Here is a 21850-nt window from a genome sequence, read left to right as displayed (position 1 = left end):
TTATTTCATTTGTGAAAGGGTCCGATGGATACTCGCTATACCCACATCAGAAGGCATAAGAGTGCCTAGCTCAGCTATTTCTCCTCTCTTTTATCCTCAGCCAGCCCCTAGTCCTTTCCCCTTCTCTCTTACCAAATCCTTCCACTCTACAAGTAATCTCCGCCCATCCTCCCAACTACCCCAGTAATTTCTCTTGGTGGTAAATGCTTTCTTCTTTATGGTATAGCTATTTGGCTTGGTCCTATATCTCTTCTATAGATTGGGAGGTCCTTGAGAGCAAAATCCAATTCAGATTTATTTTTGTATTTCTTCTGGCTTCTGCATGGTAAGTCCTCAGTAAATATTTGTTGAATGAATGAATGAAACTGCGTAATACTGGTAGCAGCTGCCCGTAGAAGGCCCAGGATAGGCTAGACCTTGTAACAGGTGCTCTGCCTCACATCATGTCTAAGCTCCACACTGAAACTAGCAGGGTGTTTACGATGAGAAAAATGTCCTGAGAGGTATGTGGCTTCCCTGAAGTCACACGGTTTTAAAGTAGTGAAACCTGGAACTCATGTCTATCACCTACCATCTCTTACCAGTGCAAAAAAGGGCTATGATCTACATACCAAGGGACTTAGAAAGGAGACAAAATTTTATGGTAATCATGGGGATGCATATCCCCTCTTTGATTTGATCATTCCTTCCTTTCAAGGACTCTGTTTGGATTCTGGAAATCCTAGCAGTTTTGCTGGTAGAGGACTTTGAAAGCTGGGAAGGCGTCTAAGGCTTTAAAGAGAGGAAATGTAAGAATAAATTTCTTTCATTCTGAATCCAGCTCTCAAGGATGGGCTCCCTCATTCACCATTCTACAGTATGTTGCTCAAGGAGGGTAGATTATTATTATTTTAAAAACTTGTTTGGCTTTGCCCACATTGTGCAGATGGCACAAAACAATGCTCATGTCTGTAATATTGTCTTCTCTGGATCCTCTCTTCAACTGCTTATAGATGACTCCTCACCCTTTCATACCTCTGCATGGGTTGTCCCCACTATTTTCTCTTCTTTTTCTATTATTCCATTAGAAAACTCCTGGTTGTCTTTCAAGACTCAGCCCAATGTCATTTCCACTTTGATTCTTCTCTGAGTCAACCTAGTTGAGTAGTTTTGGCCATAACACCTGGTTCTACAGATTACTGTTAGATTGTTACAGTAATCCAACACACTGTAATTGTGGGTTTAATTTTGCTTTCCCCTGTCTATTCATCTTAATATCAACAGAGCATGTCATAGCTTCTAGCTCCTAGTAGGTGTTCCATATGTGTCTGTTGAATAATAGAGTGAATAAGTGAAACCCAGGCCCAGATTTGTAGTAGATGCTCAGTAAACTATCTGAGAAGAGCTTAATAACCTCACTTGCTTTATTCTCAACTACACTGGATCTATCTGGATATGTATAAAGTAATTATACATGACTACTTTGGGTGTCATGTTTTCTGTTCTCTTTTAGTTTTGTCATATTTTGGTAGGGAAATTGGGGTAGGCACTGGGATTTTTAAACATTTTCACCATGTATCTTGAATGGAAGGAGAGAAAGAATGAATAACTCAAGGTGACTGAATGGCATTTCTTTCAAGTCTCATGTTTTACGTGACTTTTTTTTTTTTTTTTTTTAAACTCTGTAGCATACCTGTTACATATAAAAAAAGTTTGCTCCCACCCACCCCTGAATCTTTGAGAACAATGGATATTCCAGAAGAATCATTTAATTCTGTACTCCAGTAGGAGGACAAGGCAATCAGAACACTAGGATTTTCCTTCTGTTTCTGCTGTCAATCATGAGATTTGCCCTTCAGTCTCTTCATCTGTAAGAAGGGTTGAAGTTCACTATCCCTAAGGCTCTTCTGGCTCTAAAGATGCAAAGACTTTCTAAGCAGCTCCTATAGAATTGCTAGTGGGAGGAACTGGATTGTATGTATTGACTTCTTATAACTTGTCTTGGTTTGGAAATAAAATCCTGTTTATGAAAAGTCTAGGTTGTTCATTTGGAAGAAAGCTCACAACTGTAATGAGTTTTCATAAAATTTTACTATCTAGATTAATTTCAGTTGGATCTTAATTATCACATCAGTTCTTGCAATGTAACATTATAATAAAATCATATTGATTCATTTGTTATAATCACAAAAGTTTGTTACAATGGAATTTACCTATCTTATTCATTAATACTCATTAGAGTGAGTATTTTTAAATCCAAAGGACTTTGTTTCATTAACTATGCTTATAGCTACTTTGTCAGAGAACTTCAAACCAGCGTGACCCACAAAGATTGCTAATTACATTTTAATGACAAAATAAAGTTCACAGAATTCACAAATATTTTATCCTACTTTAGAGATAGAAAAACATAGTATCTGACACCGTAACTCAGAAATTGCAATTAAAACTCTCCAAAGTTTTAGAATGGAGCTTCTCATATTTTAGGGTGCGGAAATATCATTTGCAAAGCTTTAAATACTAAGATTCCTAGAACTTTCCCCATGAGATTCTGATTCAATAGATACAGAGTGGGGTCCCAAATTCTGCATTTGAATAAGCTTTCTCATGTAATTTTGATGCATGTAGTCCTGGATCACAATTTGAGGAATACCCAAAAATGGAAATTCTAGAATTAAATTTGCCTGAAGAAGACAAAGCTCAAGAATCTTTATTAAGGACTGCGAGTGAAGCCTAATAATGTTGATGCATCTTGAAAGAAACCTTGATGTATATAAGTACATGCATAGAAATAGTATATTCTGTGTACATGTGTTTAAATGTCTAAAATTATTTAATTGGTTATATCGTTGAAATTTATTTATTTATTTATTTATGGAATGAGCAATGTTACAAAATAATGGAATCTATTTTCTTTATGCCACCCTAGGTCAAAACTCAATAGCACCCGAAGTTACACTAAGACGTTGGAGTTGAAAGACATTAGCAAAGTAATTTTTAAAAATTTTTTACTTTAAGTTCTGGGATACGTGTGCAGAATGTGCAGGTTTGTTACATAGGTATACATGTGCCATGGTGGTTTACTGCACCCATCAACCCGCCATCTAGGTTTTAAACCCTGCATGCATTAGGTATTTGTCCTAATGCTCTCCCTCCCCTTGCCTCCCATTCCCCAACAGGCCCCGGTGTGTGATGTTCCCCTCCCTGTGTCCATGTGTTTTCATTGTTAAACTCCCACTCATGAGTGAGAACATGCGGTATTTGGTTTTCTGTTCCTGTGTTAGTTTGCTGAGAATGATGGCTTCCAGCTTCATCCATGTCCCTGCAAAGGACATTAACTTATTCTTTTTTTATGGCTGCTAGTATTCCATGGTGTATATAAGCCACAATATCTTTATCCAGTCTATCATTGATGGGCATTTGGGTTGGTTCCAAGTCTTTGCTCTTGTAAATAGTGCTGCAATAAACATACATGTGCATGTGTCTTTATAGTAGAATGATTTATAATCCTTTGGGTATATTCCCAGTAATGGGATTAGCAAAGTAATTTTTAAGACCTTAAGTAGAATAGGCAAGGTTTTTTGATTCTTGAACACATACCCTGTTAGTACAATAACTGATATTTCTTCTCACTTAAAAGCAGTGGTTTTACCTCTCCCTTGGAAGAAAAGGTGAATGTAGGCAGAGTAAGAAAAAATTGCTTAAGAAAAGAAAAATACAGTTACATCTCTGAGCTGTTCACCTTTTTACCTGAGGTAAAAAAACTAAACAAAACAAAATAAGGAGAACAAAAAAGACAGTCCCTGAAAGTTACACTCCAAAATTTCATACGAGTTCTTTATTGCTTGTTTGAAAATTTCATCTCCATTTCACTGTCTACATAATGTAAAATCGGAGCTGTGATCATCTGTGTCACCTCCCACACAGCCCTGGGGTTCTTGTGGGCCTCAGAAGGAGTTTGAAGCTGCAGGCTGATAGGCAGCTGGGCCGGTAATTGGAATGTGATGATTGGTCTGGGGCATGAGAATCCTACTCTGAGGCTGATGGAGAGAGAGAGTTGGAGAAGGGGCCTTGCCTTTTTGGTCATGTTGCCAGAAAGATGTGAATGAATTAGGGGCTGCTGTCCTTCTTGTCTCATGGAAAAACCCTATTTGTGCTGGCAACAACTAGAGAAAAGTAGAGATGAGAAATAGATGACGGCAAGCAGTCTTGTTAATGTCCTTTGACTTCATGGAACTGGTCATGCCTGAGGCCAGCTCTACCCTTGGACTGCCTAAGTAATGAGTTGACACACTCCCCTCCTGCTTAATCTAATTGGAGTTGAGTCTTTCTCACTTGCAACCAAAATTCTTCATCTCTACTATGAGCCTTGCTGTGAACTTTATTTAACCTGCCAACTTCCCTCATCCCTTTCCAGTTAGGAGAGAAATAGGGCTTTTCTATTCTTATCTCTGTCATAGGACTCATTATAGGTGTAGTGAATTTTTCCCCATTTGCATTGACAGCCTTTATCACTGTACTTCTGGGAATAAACAAGTCAAATGAGTGAAGGAACAAATGAATGAGTGCACAAAGAAGTAATGTGGTAGAACCACGTTATTCCTCTTTATAGCGAAACTGCATTTTGTTACATAATTTACCAAACACCATTTTTCTTTTAGGGAAGGCCTCTTATTGAAACTTTGGTTTAGCAATTAAACTTCAAGCTAAAATATTAGACAGAGGCAACACAAGGAAAGCGAGAAAGTTTTTTGAAATGATGATATAAACCAACAAAGAAACAAGATTTGATTGTTTAAAATCAGTGTAGAATTAATTAAAGTGTGTGCCACAGCAGCCATAGCCAACCTTTTTGGCACCAGGGACTGGTTTTGTGGAAGACAATTTTTCCACGGATGGGGTGGGTAGCTGGTTTCATGATGAAACTGTTTCATCTCAGATTGTTAGGCATTATATTCTCATAAGGAGCATGCAACTTAGATCCCTTGCATGCGCAGTTCATGATGGGTTCATGCTCCTATGAGAATCTAATGCCACTGCTGATCTGACAGGAGGTAGAGGTCAGGCAATAATGCTTGTTTGGCCACTGCTCACCTCCTGCTGTGCAGCCTGGTTCCTAACAGGCCACCTAATGGTACCGGTCCAGGCCTCAGGGGTTAGGGAATCCCTGTACCACAGGCTACTGTTTTTCTGCCGGGCTAATTCGCAGTATTTAGGGGAAAGGGACCAAAACTCAAGAAATTTGAGGAAAATTGGGTTAAAAAAGTTAAACAAGGTTTAGAGTTTCCCAGAACATTTTTTAGTTTCATTTTTACTTTAGAGTTGGGGTCTCACTCTGACACCCAGGCTAGAGTGCAGTGGCATGATCATAGCTCATTGAAGCCTCAGTCTCCTAGGTAGCTGGAACCACACCTGGCTAACTTTCTTAATTTTTTTTTTTTTGTAGAGATGAGGGTTTTGCTTGTTGCCCTGGTGTGTCTTGAACTCCTGATCTCAAGTGACCCTCTTGCCTTGACCTCTGAAAGTGTTGATATTACAGGTGTGAGCCACTGTGCCCGGCCTCTCAGAACTTTTAATATGCATTCTGGATCTCCAAGAGGGTCATAGTGTATGCAGGAGACTAGTGTTTCTTTTCTTTTTCTTTTTTTTTTTTAATTCTTTAAGTTCTGGGTTATATATGCAGAACGTGCAGGTTTGTTACATAGGTATACATGTGCCATGGTGGTTTGCTGCACCCATCAACCCGTCATCTACATTAGTTATTTCTCCTAATGCTATCCCTCCCCCCACCCTACACCCCCCAAAAAGCCTGAGTGTCTGATGTTCCCCTCTCTATGTCCATGTGTTCGCATTGTTCAACTCTAACTAATGAGTGAGAACATATGCTGTTTGGTTTTCTGTTCTTGTGGTAGTTTGCTGAGAATGATGGTTTCCAGCTTCATTGATGTCCCTGCAAAAGACATGAATTCATCCTTTTTTATGGCTGCATAGTATTCCATGGTGTATATGTGCCACATTTTCTTTATCCAGTCTATCATTGATGGGCATTTGAGTTGGTTCCGAGTCTTTGCTATTGTGAACAGTGCCACCATAAACATCTGTGTGCCTGTGTCTTTATAGTAGAATGATTTATAATCCTTTGGGTATATACCCAGTAGTGGGATTGCTGGGTCAAATGATATTTCTAGTTCTAGAACTTTTAGGAATCGCCACACTGTCTTCCACAATGGGTGAACTAATTTACACTCTCACCAACAGAGTAAAAGCGTTCCTATTTCTCCACATCCTCTCCAGCATCTGTTGTTTCCTGACTTTTTAATGATTGCCATTCTAACTGGCGTGAGATAGTATCTCATTGTGGTTTTGATTTGCATTTCTCTAATGACCAGCATTTTTTCATATGTATGTTGGCTCCGTAAATGTCTTCTTTTGAGAAGTGTTTATTCATATCCTTCACCCACTTTTTGATGGGGTTGTTTTTTTCTTGTTGATTTGTTTAAGTTCTTTGTAGATTCTGGATATTAGCCCTTTTTCAGATGGATAGATTGCAAAAATTTTCTCCTAGTCCATAGGTTGCCTGTTCACTCTGATGATAGTTTCTTTTGCTGTGCAGAAGCTGTTTAGTTTAATTAGATCCCATTGTCAATTTTGGCTTTTGTTGCTATTGCTTTTGGTGTTTTAATAATGAAGTCTTTGCCCATGCCTGTGTCCTAAATGGTATTATCTAGGTTTTGTTCTAGGATTTTTATGTTTTTAGGTCTTACATTTAAGTCTTTTATCCATCTTGAGTTAATTTTTGTATAAGGTGTAAGGAAGGGATCCAGTTTCAGCTTGCTGGATATGGTTATTCAGTTTTCCCAACACTGTTTATTAAATAGGGAATCCTTTCCCCATTGCTTGTTTTTGTCAGGTTTGTCAAAGATCAGATGGTTGTAGATGTGTGGTGTTATTTCTGAGGCCTCTGTTGTGCTCCATTGGTCTATATCTCTGTTTTGGTACCAGTACCATGCTGTTCTTGTTACTGTAGCCTTGTAATATAGTTTGAAGTCAAGGTAGCATGATGCCTCCAGCTTTGTTCTTTTTACTTAGGATTGTCTTGGCTATGTGGTCTCTTGGTTCCATATAAAATATAAAGTAGTTTTTTCTAATTATGTGAAGAAAGTCAATGGTAGTTTGATAGGAATAGCATTGAATCTATAAATTACTTTGGGCAGTATGGCCATTTTCACGATATTGATTCTTCCTATCCATGAGCATGTGAATGTTTTTCCATTTGTTTGTGTCCTCTTTTATTTCGCTGAGCAGTGGTTTATAGTTCTCCTTGAAGAGGTCCTTCACATCCCTTGTAAGGTAGATTCCTAGGTATTTTATTCTCTTTGTAGCAATTGTGAATGGGAGTTCTCTCATGATTTGGCTCTTTGTTTGTTATTGGTGTATAGGAATGCTTGCAATTTTTGCACATTGATTTTGTGTCCTGAGACTTTGCTGAAGTTGCTTATCAGCTTAAAGGGATTTTGGGCTGAGATGATGGAGTTTTCTAAATATACAATCATGTCATCTGCAAACAGAGACAATTTAACTTCCTCTTTTCCTAACTGAATACACTTTATTTCTTTCTCTTGCCTGATTGCCCTGGCCAGAACTTCCAATATGATGCCGAATAGGAGTGGCGAGAGAGGGCATCCTTGTCTTTTGCTGGTTTTCAAAGGGAATGCTTCCAGTTTTTGCCCATTCAGTATGATATTGGCTGTGGGTTTGTCATAAATAGCTCTTATTATTTTGAGATATATTCCATCAGTACCTAGTTTGTTGAGAGTTTTTAGTATGAAGGGCAATTTTGTCAAAGGCCTTTTCTGCATCTATTGATATAATCATGTGGTTTTTGTCATTGGTTCTGTTTGTGTCATGGATTACATTTATTGATTTGTGTATGTTGAATCAGCCTTGCATCCCAGGGATGAAGCTGACTTGATCATGATGGACAAGCTTTTTGATGTGCTTCTGGATTTGGTTTACCAGTATTTTATTGAGGATTTTTGCATTGATGTTCTTCAGGGATATTGGCCTAAAATTTTCTTTTTTGTTGTGTCTCTGCCAAATTTTGGTATCAGGATGATGCTGGCCTCATAAAATGAGTTAGGGAGGATTCCCTTTTTTTCTATTGTTTGGAATAGTTTTAGAAGGAACAGTACCAGCTTCTCTTTGTACCTCTGGTGAAATTCAGCTGTGAATCCGTCTGGTCCTGAGTTTTTTTTGGTTGGTAGGCTATTAATTACTGCCTCAATTTCAGAACTTGTTATTGGTCTCTTCAGGGATTAGACTTCTTCCTGGTTTAGTCTTGGGAGGGTGTATCTGTCCAGGAATTTACCCATTTCTTCTAGATTTTCTAGTTTATTTGTGTAGAGGTGTTTATAGTATTCTCTGATGGTAGTTTGTATTTCTGTGGGATCAGTGGTGATATCCCTTTTATCGTTTTTTATTTCGTCTCTTTGATTCTTCTCTCTTCTTTATTAGTCTTGCTAGCGGTGTATCTATTTTGTTGATTTTTTCAAAAAACCAACTCCTGGATTCACTGATTTTTTGAAGGGTTTTTTGTGTCTCTGTCTCCTTCAGTTCCACTCTGATCTTAGTTTTTTCATGTCTTCTGCTAGCTTTTGAATTTGTTTGCTCTTGCTTCTCTAGTTCTTTTAGCTGTGATGTTAGAGTGGTGATTTTAGATCTTTCCTGCTTTCTCTTGTGGGCATTTAGTGCTATCAGTTTCCCTCTAGGTACTTCTTTAAATGTGTTCCAGAGATTCTGGTACATTGTATCTTTGTTCTCATTGGTTTCAAAGAACATCTTTATTTCTGCCTTCATTTTGTCACTTACCCAGTAGTCATTCAGGAGCAGGTCGTTCAGTTTCCATGCAGTTGTGTGGTTTTGAGTGAGTTTCTTAATCCTGAGTTCTAATTTGATTGCACTGTGGTCTGAGAGACAGTTTGTTGTGATTTCTGTTCTTTTACATTTGCTGAGGAGTGTTTTACTTCCAATTATGTGGTCAATTTTAGAATAAGTATGATGTGGTGCTGAGAAGAATGTATATTCCGTAGATTTGGGATGGAGAGTTCTGTAGATGTCTATTAGGTCTGCTTGGTCCATAGCTGAGTTGAAGTCCTGGATATCCTTGGTAATTTTCTGTCTTGTTGATGTGTCTAATATTGACAGTGAAGTGTTAAAGTCTCTCACTGTTATTGTGTGGGAGTCTAAGTCTCTTTGTAAGTCTTTAAGAACTTGCCTTATGAATCTGGGTGCTCCTGTATTGGGTGCATATATTATTTAGGATAGTTACGTGTTCTTGTTGCACTGATCCCTTTACCATTATGTGATGCCCTCCTTTGTCTCTTTTGATCTCTGTTAGGTTAAAGTCTGTTTTATGAGAGACTAGGATTGCAACCCTTGCTTTTTTTTGCTTTCCACTTGCTTGGAAAATCTTCCTCCATCCCTTTATTTTGAGCCTATGTGTGTCTCTGCACATGAGATGAGTCTCCTGAATACAGCACACCAATGGGTCTTGACTCTTTATCCAGTTTGCCAGTCTGTGTCTTTTAATTGGGGCATTTAGCCCATTTACATTTAAGGTTAATATTGTTATGTGTGAATTTGATTCTGGCATTATGATGCTAGCTGGTTATTATGCCCCACTAGCTAGTTGATGCAGTTTCTTCATAGCATCGATGGCCTTTAAAATTTGGTGTGTTTTTGCAGTGGCTGCTACTGGTTGTTCCTTTCCATGTTTAGTGCTTCCTTCAGGAGCTCTTGTAAGGCAGGCCCAGTGGTGACAAAATCTCTTAGCATTTGCTTGTCTGTAAAGGATTTTATTTCTCCTTTACTTATGAAGCATAGTATGGCTGGATATGAAATGCTGGGTTGAAAAATCATTTCTGGCTGGGCACGGTGGCTCATACCTGTAATCCCAGCACTTTGGGAGGCTAAGGTGGGCGGATCATGAGGTCAGGAGATTAAGACCATCCTGGACAACACAGTGAAACCCCGTCTCTATTAAAAATACACGCGCACACACACACACACACACACACACACACACACACACAATTAACTGGGCATGATGGCACGCACCTGTAGTCCCAGGTACTCGGGAGGCTGAGGCAGGAGAATCGCTTGGACTCGGGAGGAGGAGGTTGTAATGAGTGGAGATCACACCACTGCACTCCAGCCTGGGCTACAGAGTGAGACTCTGTCTCAAAACAAACAAACAAACAAACAAACAAACAAACAAACAAACTGTTTTCTTTAAGAATGTTGAATATTGGCCCCCACTGTCTTCTGGCTTGTATGGTTTCTGCCGAGAGATATACTGTTACTCTGATGGGCTTCCCTTTGTGGGTAACTCAACATTTCTCTCTGGCTGCCCTTAACATTTTTTCCTTCATTTCAACCTTGGTTAATCTGACGATTATGTGTCCTGGGGTTGCTGTTCTCGAGGAACATCTTTGTGGTGTTCTCTGTATTTCCTGAATTTCAATGTTGGCCTGCCTTGCTAAGTTGGGGAAGTTCTTCTGGATAATATCCTGAAGAGTGATTTCCAACTTGGTTCCATCCTCCCCATCACTTTAAGGTACACCAATCAAGTCTACATTTGGTCTTTTCACATAGTCCTGCATTTCTTGGAGACTTTGTTCATTTCTTTTCACTCTTTTTTCTCTAATATTGTCTTCTTGTTTTATTTCATTGAGTTGATCTTCAGTCTCTGATTTCCTTTCTTCTGCTTGACCGATTCGGGTATTGATACTTGTGTATGCTTCATGAAGTTCTCATGCTGTGTTTTTCAGCTCCATCAGTTCATTTATTTTCTTCTCTAAGCTCGTTATTCTAGTTAGCAATTTGCCTAACCTTTTTTCCAGGTTCTTAGCTTACTTGCATTGGGTTAGAACATGCTCCTTTAGCTTGGAGGAGTTGGTTATTACCCACCTTCTGAAGCCTACTTCTGTGAGTTTGTCAAACTCATTCTCCATCCAGTTTTGTTCCCTTGCTGGCGAGGAGTTACGATCCTTTGGAGTAGAAGAGGCATTCTGGTTTTTGGAACTTTCAGCCTTTTTGTGCTGATTTCTCCTCATCTTCATGGATTTATCTACCTTTGGTCTTGTTGGTGATATTGACACTATTCCTTTCTGTTTGTTAGCTTTCCTTCTAACAGTGAGGCCGCTCTGCTGCAGATCTGCTGGAGTTTGCTGGAGGTCCACTCCAGACCCTGTTTGCCTGGGTATCACCAGTGGAGGCTGCTGAACAACAAAGATTGCTGCCTTTTCCTACCTCTGGTAGCTTCGTCCCAGGGGAGCACCCACCAGATGCCAGCCAGAACTCTCCTGTATGAGGCATCTGTTGGCCCCTACTGGGAGGTGTCTCCCAGTCTGGATACACTGGGAGTCAGGGGGTCAGGGACTCACTTGAGGAGGCAGTCTGTCCCTTATCAGAGCTCGAACGCTGTACTGGGAGAACCCACTCTCTTCAGAGCTGTCAGACAGGGACATTTAAGACTGCTGAGGCTGACACACAGCTACCCCTTCCCCCAGGTGCTCTGTCCCAGTGAGCTGCAGTGGGCTCTGACCAGTTCGAATTTCCCTGTGGCTTTGTTTACACTGTGATGGTAAAACCACCTACTCAAGCCTCAGCAATGGTGGATGCCTCTCCCCCTACCAAGCTTGAGCATCCCAGGTCAACCTCAGACTGCTATGCTAGCAGTAAGAATTTCAAGCCAGTGGATCTTAGTTTGCTGGGTTCCGTGGTGGTGGGACCCACCAAGCCAGGCACTGGAGAGAATCTCCTGGTCTGCCCGTTGCGAAGACCACGGGGGAAAGCTCAGTATCTGGGCCAGAATGCACCGTTCCTCCCCGTACAGACTTTCATGACTTCCCTTGACTAGGAAAGGGAAATCCCCTCATCCCTTGCACTTCCCAGGTGAGAAAATGCCCCACCCTGCTTCTGCCAGCCCTCCCTGGGCTTTACCCCACTGTTCAACCATCCCAATGAGATGAACCATGTACCTCAGTTGGAAATGCAAGAATCATCCGCCTTCTGGATCGATCTTGCTGGGAGCAGCAGACCGGAGTTGTTCCTATTCGGCCATCTTGCCAGCTACCAACTTGGTATTTCTTTAAGAAACTTTAAGAACACTGACTTGGGGATATGTTTTGAGAAAATGAACTTATTCACAAATTTTCAGGCACTTGGATTTTATGGCAGAGAACCCAGTCTGGAAGCCAGAGCTGACCTTAGCATCCATTTAGCAGACTAATGTGTGGGCCTGGTAAGGGTAGGAAAGATCATCTGGACCCCTATTCTTCTCCCCTCCATACCTCAATACAGATATTCAAGGTCTAGAAATTCCAATGTTATCAATATATTCCTTGAGGGCATTGTCCTTTCCAGGCTCCTTTTTGAAATAAAAATACGACACAGGGTGGGAGCACTTTGAGTCAATTGTATCTTCATCTGAATTATTTATTTTTAGAATAAGTTTGGGAGAGCCCAGGGTGGTGTGAAGATACTGGGTATGTAGAGCATAGGAGGTGGGCCCTCTAGAGGGAAGGGAGGAATCCCCATAGGAAGCTTCCCCCCATCAAAGCTGTGCCAGGAAGTAGACCCTACATACGGCTTGCTCTCAGATGCATTCAGAACCCAGAGATCGGGGGAGAGAAGAAAACCCATGTTTACTCTTGGCTTGCTTTGTGTGGATGCAATGGCCCTCTTTTCTCATCCTCCTCCTCAGCCTGTATAGGGTCTGCTTTCAGGCACGCTGAGATGCTGCTTGCTTGGATGCCAGCTCTATTAGAGATGCACTATCCATAGGCCTGCTGCTGATCATATCTGTCACATTGAATTATGCCTTCTGGACATCATGTGGCATGCAGACAGAGAGGCCAGTGATTACCCTAGGGCTAGTAAGGCCCTTATCAAAAGGGGAATCTCCTTTAAAGAATAGTTTAGAAATAGCAGGTGGTACTGAACTGTGCCTGTGGGGCTGACAGACTGTAAGAATACTGCTACTGTTTTCAGGAGACGAGAATTCTTTCAGTGAAAGGAGAAGCTGATTTGCAGAAGTGCTGAGCATGCCTAAGAGACATGGGAGTGATCAAGACCAGGAGTGCCATTTGGATGTGTAGAGTTGAGGTGACATCTTCCTGGAGAGATTCAGGAGGCAGCTGAACTGTGCTCACATAAAGCAAGAGAAACGCTAAAATGGGAGAGACAAATTTGGGAATCCTACATTTGTGGTTATCAAGGTTTAATTAAGAATCACTTCTGGGAAATTCCTGAAGAGATGGATTTGGAGGGCGCATTGGGAGATTCTGCTTCTGTATACTTTATGTCAGGGCAGGAAAGGTGAATTTAAAAAGTGTCCGAGGTGACTTTTATGCATGGAGAAGGGGATCCAAAGGCCTTCTGGAAAACACTTCTTCAGATTGATAGAGAAACCCATGGAGAAGAAAAATGGGCTAAAGACAGCACCATGGGAATGCCTGTGCCCACACTGGGGAAAAGGAGGAATTGGAGGAGCCAGGGAAGAAGGTGGAGGAGGGGCCATCAGAGAGGTACGAGGAGAGTGGAATATGCAGTGAAGTCGACCATCCACCTAAAAAACAATACAAAGGACAAGCAAAAACAAAGAAGTTTATTCCTCCTTGAAATTAAAGACATGAAATTAAAGAAAACCTTATGTATGACTTTACTCCTAAATTAGCCAAGAGAAAAGTCACTTAAAGGAAGCACCAAATGGCAGAGAAATAATTATAAAACATACACTCATGCATTTAAAATGATTTAAGCCTTTTGGAAAGCAATATGGTAATTCCCATCTAGAGCCAGGCATATGTGTATATCCCACAATTCAGTGATTCTAGCACTGAGAACTTTCCAAAGAAAATAACTGAACACAATAAATAAGTTATAAGAATGAAAATGGTCATTATAGCAGTATCTATATGACAAATTTGAAATACCCTGAATACTCCGCAACATTATAGTGACATAAAGACATTATGATTCACTTAATGAAGTATGCAATAATTTAAAATGATAATTTGGCTAATTTAGAGATAGAGAAAAAGTTGTATATTGAAAAACTTAGAATACAACGTAAAACTTATACTGTAAATACAATAATGTAAGTATGTTTTTTTGAGGAAAAAAGGGAAAGTAATTTCCTGTTCCAATTTTGTACCTTGAAGTCAGTTAAGTATATGTACCATTTACCTGGTAGCCTATAAAGCAAGCCATGGATACCAGCTGGTATTCTTGGCAGTTATAAGGTGCTCAGATGGCCAAAATAGCTGTGTAAATATCCTAAATCCCCTCTTCTCCTTATTGATTTGGTTTCCAACTCTTCTCTCCAACTCTTCTCTCTGTTTGGTTTAGGATGCCACCTATGACTCTGTACTTTATAGTAGCATCTGTTCTTTCACACTCTTTTTACCTCCTCAGATTGCTTGGACCAGCTCTTTCAGTTTCAGACAATCTCAGCTATTGAAGCCCATTCTAACAGCCCTATAATGAAAGTACTTCTGTTTAAGTTTTTACTTATGAAAAATTGCATCAAAGCAATGTTCATGCTAAAACTAGCCAAATGGCTTTTAAAAGCTAATATTGTCAGGTGTGGTGGCTCACACCTATAATCCTAGCACTTTGAGAGGCTAAGGCGGGAGGATTACTTGAGCCCAGGAGTTTGAGACCAGCCTGGGCAACATAGGGACACTACATCTCTATAAAACATTAAAAAATTAGCTGGGCCTGGTGGCACAAGACTGTGGTGCCAACTGCTTGGGAAGCTGAGGTGGGAGGGTCATTTGAGCTGGGGAGATCAAGGCTGTAGTGAACCATGATCATGCCACTGCACTCCAGCCTGGGTGACAGAGTGAGGCCCTGTCTTAAAAAAAAAAAAAAAAAAAAAGCTAATAGTGAAAAATGTAATACTTGCCTGCACAGTTTTGGTAGATCAGAAGTGTGGTGAAGCTTAGCTAGTGGAGGATGGGCAAGGTCAGGGAGAGGAGCTGGTGGTTTAACCTCTCTGTATACAGACTTTCAATTAATAGATCTGTTTTTAGCACCACACTATACCTCTACCTTATTGCAATAACTTGAGTCTCCAAGACCTGAGACTTTCTGCTAATCCATTTCAATGCTTATCAGATCCTACAAATTCTTTCTGTAGGGCTTTCAGGGCATACTGCTATGTTAACTACTGCTCCTCCATCCGCATAACTTCCAAATATTTGTTAAGATCTTTCATCTACAGTTGTGCATTAGTTCAGGTCCTCCAAGAGGCAGATACCAAGATGATATTAGATGTACAAGAATTTTATTAGGGAAACTGCCTGGGTGAGAGAAAATGGGGGGCGGCAGGGAGCCAGAAAAGACTTGGAAAGCATCAGACTGAAATGAGAATGAAGGAGAGAGGAAAGGTATGCTGTGTCGAAATGTCCTAGACCACAGTGCAGTCTAAGGAAAGTTCAACTAGACTGACAAGAGTACTTGAGTCAAAGCTGGCTGTTGGACCCTGGGAATGGACCTGCCTCAATTTCCCTGGCATACTCATTGAGTCATGATTAGCTGGGAGCTGCCCTGGGGAAGCATGGCTTGGGTCAAGATCAACTGTGGATTTAGCGGGATTTCAGAGCCCAGCAGTGGGGATCCTTGGTCAATTCCACTTCCATAGATAGGGGCATGAGTAGTCTCATGGCAACCAAAGATCGTTTCTTCTCCCTTTATTTTTTGGGTGTGTTCGTTTTTTGTGGGAGAGGGTATATTCTTTAAAGAAAAATATTTTAGTGGTGTTTAGGAAAGGAAAGGAAATGGCTACATTTCAACGTTCCTTTGTTTTCAAAATAAATTAAAATATTTAATAAATATTTAAATTAATTTATTTACTAGATAAATTAAATGTTTAATAACTATTTAAATAAGTTATTTTATTTAAAATAATTTTCCTCCAACATTTCTGTAATATGTTTATACTTTATAAAAAAGTTTAAAAGAGGAGAAGGTGATCAGAAGTGTCAGGTAGAAAGTGGGGGGAAGATGGAGGCTGAGAAAGCTTGTGTGAATTGCTAATTAGGAGGTTGGTTATTGGTGAACTTATTGCTGATTCCACCGTTATGGGTTGAAAGCCAGCTTGAAAGAGACTGAGTAGATGTAAGAGTGAGTAGGTATAGACCAGTCTGCCAAGAAGTCTGGTAGTAAAGGGAGAACAAGGAAGGCAACATTAACCTAGGGGTGTGCTTGGTATTTTGAAACATATTTCAAAGGAAAGCATCTTTTTTTGGGCTAGGAAGTTTTGTTAGTGGACATAAAAAAGAGCCAGAATGGAGGGAAAGATTGAGTATGCAAACAAGAAAGGACATGATTGTAAGAACATGGCCTAAGAGGAAGCAGAAGAGGAAATGGGATCACGAATGCATGCGAAGAGCTAGTTCAAAAAGCAGGAGGGCCATCTCTCCTTCAAAGATAAGAGAAATAAGATGCAGACCTAAAGATGCGTCAGTGGTGTATCAGCATATCTCTTAGCTGCATGAAGCAGAAAATTGACTATTGTGGCTTGAATAAGTAGGGGTCTAGGAGGTAGGCAGTCTAGCATTGATATAACAGCAGTGAGATACTGCCAAGGATTCAAGATGCTTCCATCTTTTCATTCTATCATGTTCCATGAAGGAATGAATGAATGAGCAAAATAATGGAAGAGAACTATCATACCTCCATTGAGACTTTTTTTCTTTCAGTGAAAAACAATGTGAATGATCAAACTGTAGCAAGTTGGTTAAATAATCTAGTGTGTTAACAATTTGAATATCACATTGCTTTTTCAAAATATGTGAATGAAGTAGAGATGTGAAAAAATATAGATTATGTGATATTGAGTGAAATAAAACCTTAAAATAATATGGGCATGTTTATTGCAATTATGAAAAATTTATATCTTACAATATTAAGGCGAGGAGAGACCATTGTATCTTGATTCTCCTTTAGGTTTTGTGTTAAGGAGGGCTGGACTTTTTCTTTTTTCATGATTCTGTTTATAGTTCACTATAAAGTGTTAAAATATATAATTACAAAATTTAAAAGCCCATATGGAACTTTCTTTGAGCTCCTCTAGAAGAAAGATACTCTAAAATGCAAGTATGGCCATCAAAATATCATTGCATTGTACACACACACACACACACACACACACACACACACGGCTAGTCACTACATTCTAATAACTAACGAGCTTCCAACTGGAATATTGGTGTGGTTCATGAAGGCCCGTTTGCCAAATCTCTCTCCACCTCCTTCACAGGCCTGAGATTCTTTTTCTGGGGAGCAATGCTTTTCTTTGTTCGAGGAGAGGCATCATGATCTTCACACTACATGTAAATGATTATGTCTTTCTAAATGAAGAATTTTAATATATGCGAAGGACAAAGGGTGCAGGAAGGAGAGGCTGGGTACACTTGAAATCTAGCCCCTTCTTACTCATGCTGAAGTTAAATCTAGATTCTCAATTCAAATGATCTTCCATCCCTCACTTCTGAATCCTCTCCCTTTTATTGGTGCAAGGAATTACAGGGCTGGGCATAGTTTTCTGTTTACCCCCTTACCCTCCATCAGTGACTTTAAATCATTCCAGTAAAGTAAGTATCTTCTATTTTTAAGCACTAGAAGAGGATGTTCTTCAATATCCCTCACTCATACATTCTTTGCCTGACAAGACTCACCCCAGAAATAATTCTTTAAGCCAAACTTCCTAAATTCCTCACTTGCAATGTTACAGCTTGTTTCTTGTTGGATTGCCATCAGAGATTAAGAATTCTTAATCACATCCCTTCAGAACTTTTATCTGGAAGATCTAACATGGTGAGGGATTATCTGACCCTCCTTTACTGGTGAGACTCAGAAGTCTAACAGTGTGCTCAGACACCTAGTAGTAACTCAGAGGCTGATGGATACTCCTTGTAGGTTTTGGTTTCCACATCTGAAAAATAAGGAGAGCAATATCTACCCCCTCGTCCTCACATGGACTTTGTAAAAACCCAGTAAGATAATATGACTAAAAGTACTCTGGGAAATATAAACAAATTCAAGTTATTATTTGAATACTTCTCTCTTTTTCCTTTGAGTTTTGCTTTGCCACAGTTTCATCCTCCTTTTCTACAGCACTGGCTTTGCTGTAGAAGAGGAGTGGCATGGCATTTCGTCAGGAGCCACACAGCCCTCCAGCACCCTCCCTCTGCATCTAGCTTGCAGCTCTGTTCCATCCTCAGCACTAATTGTTAGGTTTGAATTAATATCCTGGCTTACATGAGCTCAGGTTACTCTCTTCCTTTACGTCCTGGTAACCTGCTAAATCCCTGCATACACATTGTTCTCAACTGGGGGCATTTTCTCTCTTTTTCTACTGACAAGGGGATATTTGGCAGTGTCTGGAGTCATCTTTGGTCATCACTGCTGGTGGGTAGTGCTACTGGCATATAGTGGGTAGAGCCAGGGATGCTGCCAAACGTCCTAAGATACACAGGACAGCTCCCCTCCTACAACAAAGAATTATCTGGTCTAAAATGTCAGTAGTGCTGTGGTTGAGAAGCTCTGCTATAGATAAAATTCAATGAAGTACATATTCTTCTCCCTTCCCCTTCCTTCCTCTTCTCCTCTCCTCTCCTTTCCTTTCCTTCCTTCTTTCAACAGCTTTATCAGATATAAAGGTATAATTGATATATAATGACCTGTACATACTAAAAATGTACAGTTTGATGTTTTTTGACATTTCTACATGTAAAACCATCACTATAATCAAGAAAATGAATCTATCCATCACTCCCAAAAGATTCCTCCTGCCCTTTTGTAATTCTGCTCTCCTTGGGCCACCCATCTCAGCTTCCTAGCCCCAATCAACCACTGATTTGCTTTCTCTCACTTGAGATTAGTTTGCATAGTCTAGAATTTTATATAATTTGAATAATACATTATGCACTTTTTTTTCTGGCTTCTTTCACTCAGCATAATTATTTTAAGATTAATCTATGTCATTGCTGAGCTACTTATTCTTGAGGAAAGATAAGCTTATGGTTAAGAACAAAGGGTTATGACTTCTAGGTTTTTGGGTCATTACTAGACACTCTTTTGATGATTTTACTTCTTGGATGGATGCCTCACTTAGCCGTTCCTTCCCCTGCCCCCACAATCACTTTTCCTTATCACAGTCCTTTAATACCTGGCCAGTGAACTACCTCAGTGGTCTTCTAATAAGAGACTTCTGTCTCTAATTTCTACTCCCCTTAACTTACAAAACTTCATTCCCCCCCTTTTTTTCCCCACAAAGAGAATCTCAAAGAGCTAATTTGTGGGACACCAGTTTGGGAAATGGTGCCCTGACATAGCTGTTTTGTTTTTAAAACTCTGCATTTCAGACCTAATCCATGTGCAGTATACACACACACACAGAGAAATAAATCTTGAGACATCATCTCTAATCAGCATAGCTTACCTGGTTTTTGCCTACTTTGGTGCTAAGAATCTTTCCTGGAATTATATCTAGTTAAGGTATCCCCATTTAGTAATAGGAAGAATTCTTTAACCAGGGACTTTGAAGACCATAAAAAATAGTCAACGATAATTAAACCCACACATTATTATGAGAAGTATGTTGATTTTACTACATTGTTAGCCTAGACATACTTCTATACAGCAACGACATATGGTTTTGAAGTGGAATTCTTGAATAAATCTCAAGTTGCTCCTTTCAAGATAACTGAGAAAATCTTGATTCCTAAGAAAACAGTCCTCTTTATCATCTGTTCCACAGTTTTCTTTCCCATTTATCTTCATTATATAGGATATGGCTCATTCTTTTCTCTTCCCACACAGTCTTCTGTGGGGTTGGTCATTTCTTTATATTAATGCTTGTATCACTTTTCTTCAGTCAGTTCTTGGTATTTGTATCTGCAAATGATCCAGGTTCACTTTAAGCATCAAATATAATTAATATTGCTGAGGATGTTTTGCTCTCCTCCCGGCAGCTTGTTACCTTGAATGCTCTCTTCTGTTTGTGACAGGCATTAGTTGTTTTGCCTACCCAGTATCTCTTCATTTGGTAATAGTACTGTGTTCTTTTTGGGTTTGGGAGGACGCTATGTCCCCTCTTTAATGTGTTTAGTTAACCTAGCAAGATTTCAGAGAGGGGCTGAATGGTGAACCTAGGGAGTCCTGACCTTAGGCCCCTGTGCTCCCAATGGTATTTTTTTTTTAATCAGCAGAGAGATACCAGGGTTCATCATGGGCAGCAATGACTACGATGGACAAGAAGATAGAGGCCCTAACCCTAATTTTCGGAGCACCATGGAAGCCCCCTGGATTCTAGGGAGACCTTGAGGAGAAAGAAGACTCCTGTAAATGCCTGACATTGAAATTCTTGCAAGTCTAGGAGCCTGTGAACTCAAAATGGAAATTAATTTGATTTAATGAAAATAAAGAAGGAGAATTGTTTTGGCATATCTGAGTTGTAGACTAAGATTCATAATGCTGGAGGCACTTAAAAATTATCATCCATAGATTAATGAGTTTACTGGGTGCCAACTCTACTCCGAACATTAGCAAAACTTTCTGTGGGTAAAGTAAAGGCTTATATGGCCCTGCCTCAGTCTTCTGAGAACACGTAGCCTACTTGGAGACAGAAGATTCAAATAGGTAGGAGGAGGTTAATTCCTTACAAGAGGTAATCCATCAGGGTCTGATAACAAGTTAAGAGCTACCACCTGTACCTAATTGGTAAATGAGCAGCGAGTTCAACTGCTATCATATTAAAGGGAATTGAGAGAAAAAAGGAAAAACAATAAGAATTTTATGTCTTTTGTTTTACCAAGAGTGAGTTTGCAGGGCTGATTTTTTTTAAAATTATTATTTTTTTTTTGAGAAGGAGTCTCACTCTGTTGCACAGGCTGGAGTGCAGTGGCATGATCTGGCCTCGCTGCAAGCTCCGCCTCCAGGGTTCACACCATTCTCCTGTGTCAGCCTCCTGAGTAGCTGGGACTACAGGCACCGACCACCATGCCTGGCTAATTTTTTGTATTTTTAGTAGAGAGGGGGTTTTGCCGTGTTAGCCAGGATGGTCTCGATCTCCTTACCTCAAGTGATCTGCCCGCCTCGGCCTCCCAAAGTGCTGGGATTACAGGTGTGAGCCACTGGCTGTTTTAAGGAAAGGAGCAGTTTATTTCTGCAGCTCACCACTTCCCAGGGAGCCCATGCCTTGTGAGCCTGTTGTTTCAAGAGTCCCCCATCCAGAGTAGGGAGTCAGGCCACTGGAGCAGCCTGCAGAAATCAGGCACGTCGGTAATGTGCTCAAAGATGTTTTGTGCTCGCCTTTTCCCCTGTCTTCCCAAATACGCAGCACTTGTCCAGGTCAATGTCAGAGGAGCTTATGTTCCTGTTAAGCAATAAGACCCAGCAGGCAGGGAATTGCTGTGGAATTAGGGGAACTCAGAGTGACTTTGTATGTCAGGGACATGAGCCTCTGCTTCCATGCCAGGATCCAGCACAAGGTTGTTTGAAAGCCTTGCTTCAAAAAAAAAAACTCAAGATATGCCCAACTTGGAGCTCTCGGCTCTGATGTAGGCAAAGTGAAGAGATCAGATCAAGTCCCTTAGTTCCTTAGAGATCTAGGCTGTGAAACTGGGTGACTAGGGAAGGGATTTGAGTCATGATAGTGTGGAGTTAGTCTTAGGGCGTTCTTGGACAAGACATGACATGTTTTTGGAGCTTGGTTTTACTGTCTTAGTTTTACGGTAAAATAACTACAAGAATATGGGCAGAACTTTAATCAAAACCAAACACGAACATCTAAATATCC

At 40.2% G+C, this 21850-nt stretch overlaps 1 long non-coding RNA gene and 1 pseudogene across 2 annotated transcripts in view; one reads left to right on the top strand and one right to left on the bottom strand.

Moving 5' to 3' along the window:
* LOC126934259 (uncharacterized) overlaps positions 1-21850 on the bottom strand; it is a 1193286-nt pseudogene that overhangs the window by 361492 nt on the left and 809944 nt on the right. The window lies entirely within an intron of this gene.
* On the top strand, positions 218-20480 carry LOC126934262 (uncharacterized). The gene is made up of 3 exons (XR_007718896.1): positions 218-325; positions 2909-2969; positions 20259-20480. It is a non-coding gene; the product is annotated as an uncharacterized LOC126934262 (long non-coding RNA).

The sequence above is a fragment of the Macaca thibetana genome, chromosome 13 (genome assembly GCF_024542745.1).
Source record: "Macaca thibetana thibetana isolate TM-01 chromosome 13, ASM2454274v1, whole genome shotgun sequence".
In the NCBI taxonomy this organism is placed as follows: domain Eukaryota; kingdom Metazoa; phylum Chordata; class Mammalia; order Primates; family Cercopithecidae; genus Macaca; species Macaca thibetana.
The sequence above is the reverse complement of the archived record's forward strand: the minus strand, read 5'-3'. Positions and strand labels throughout refer to the sequence as shown.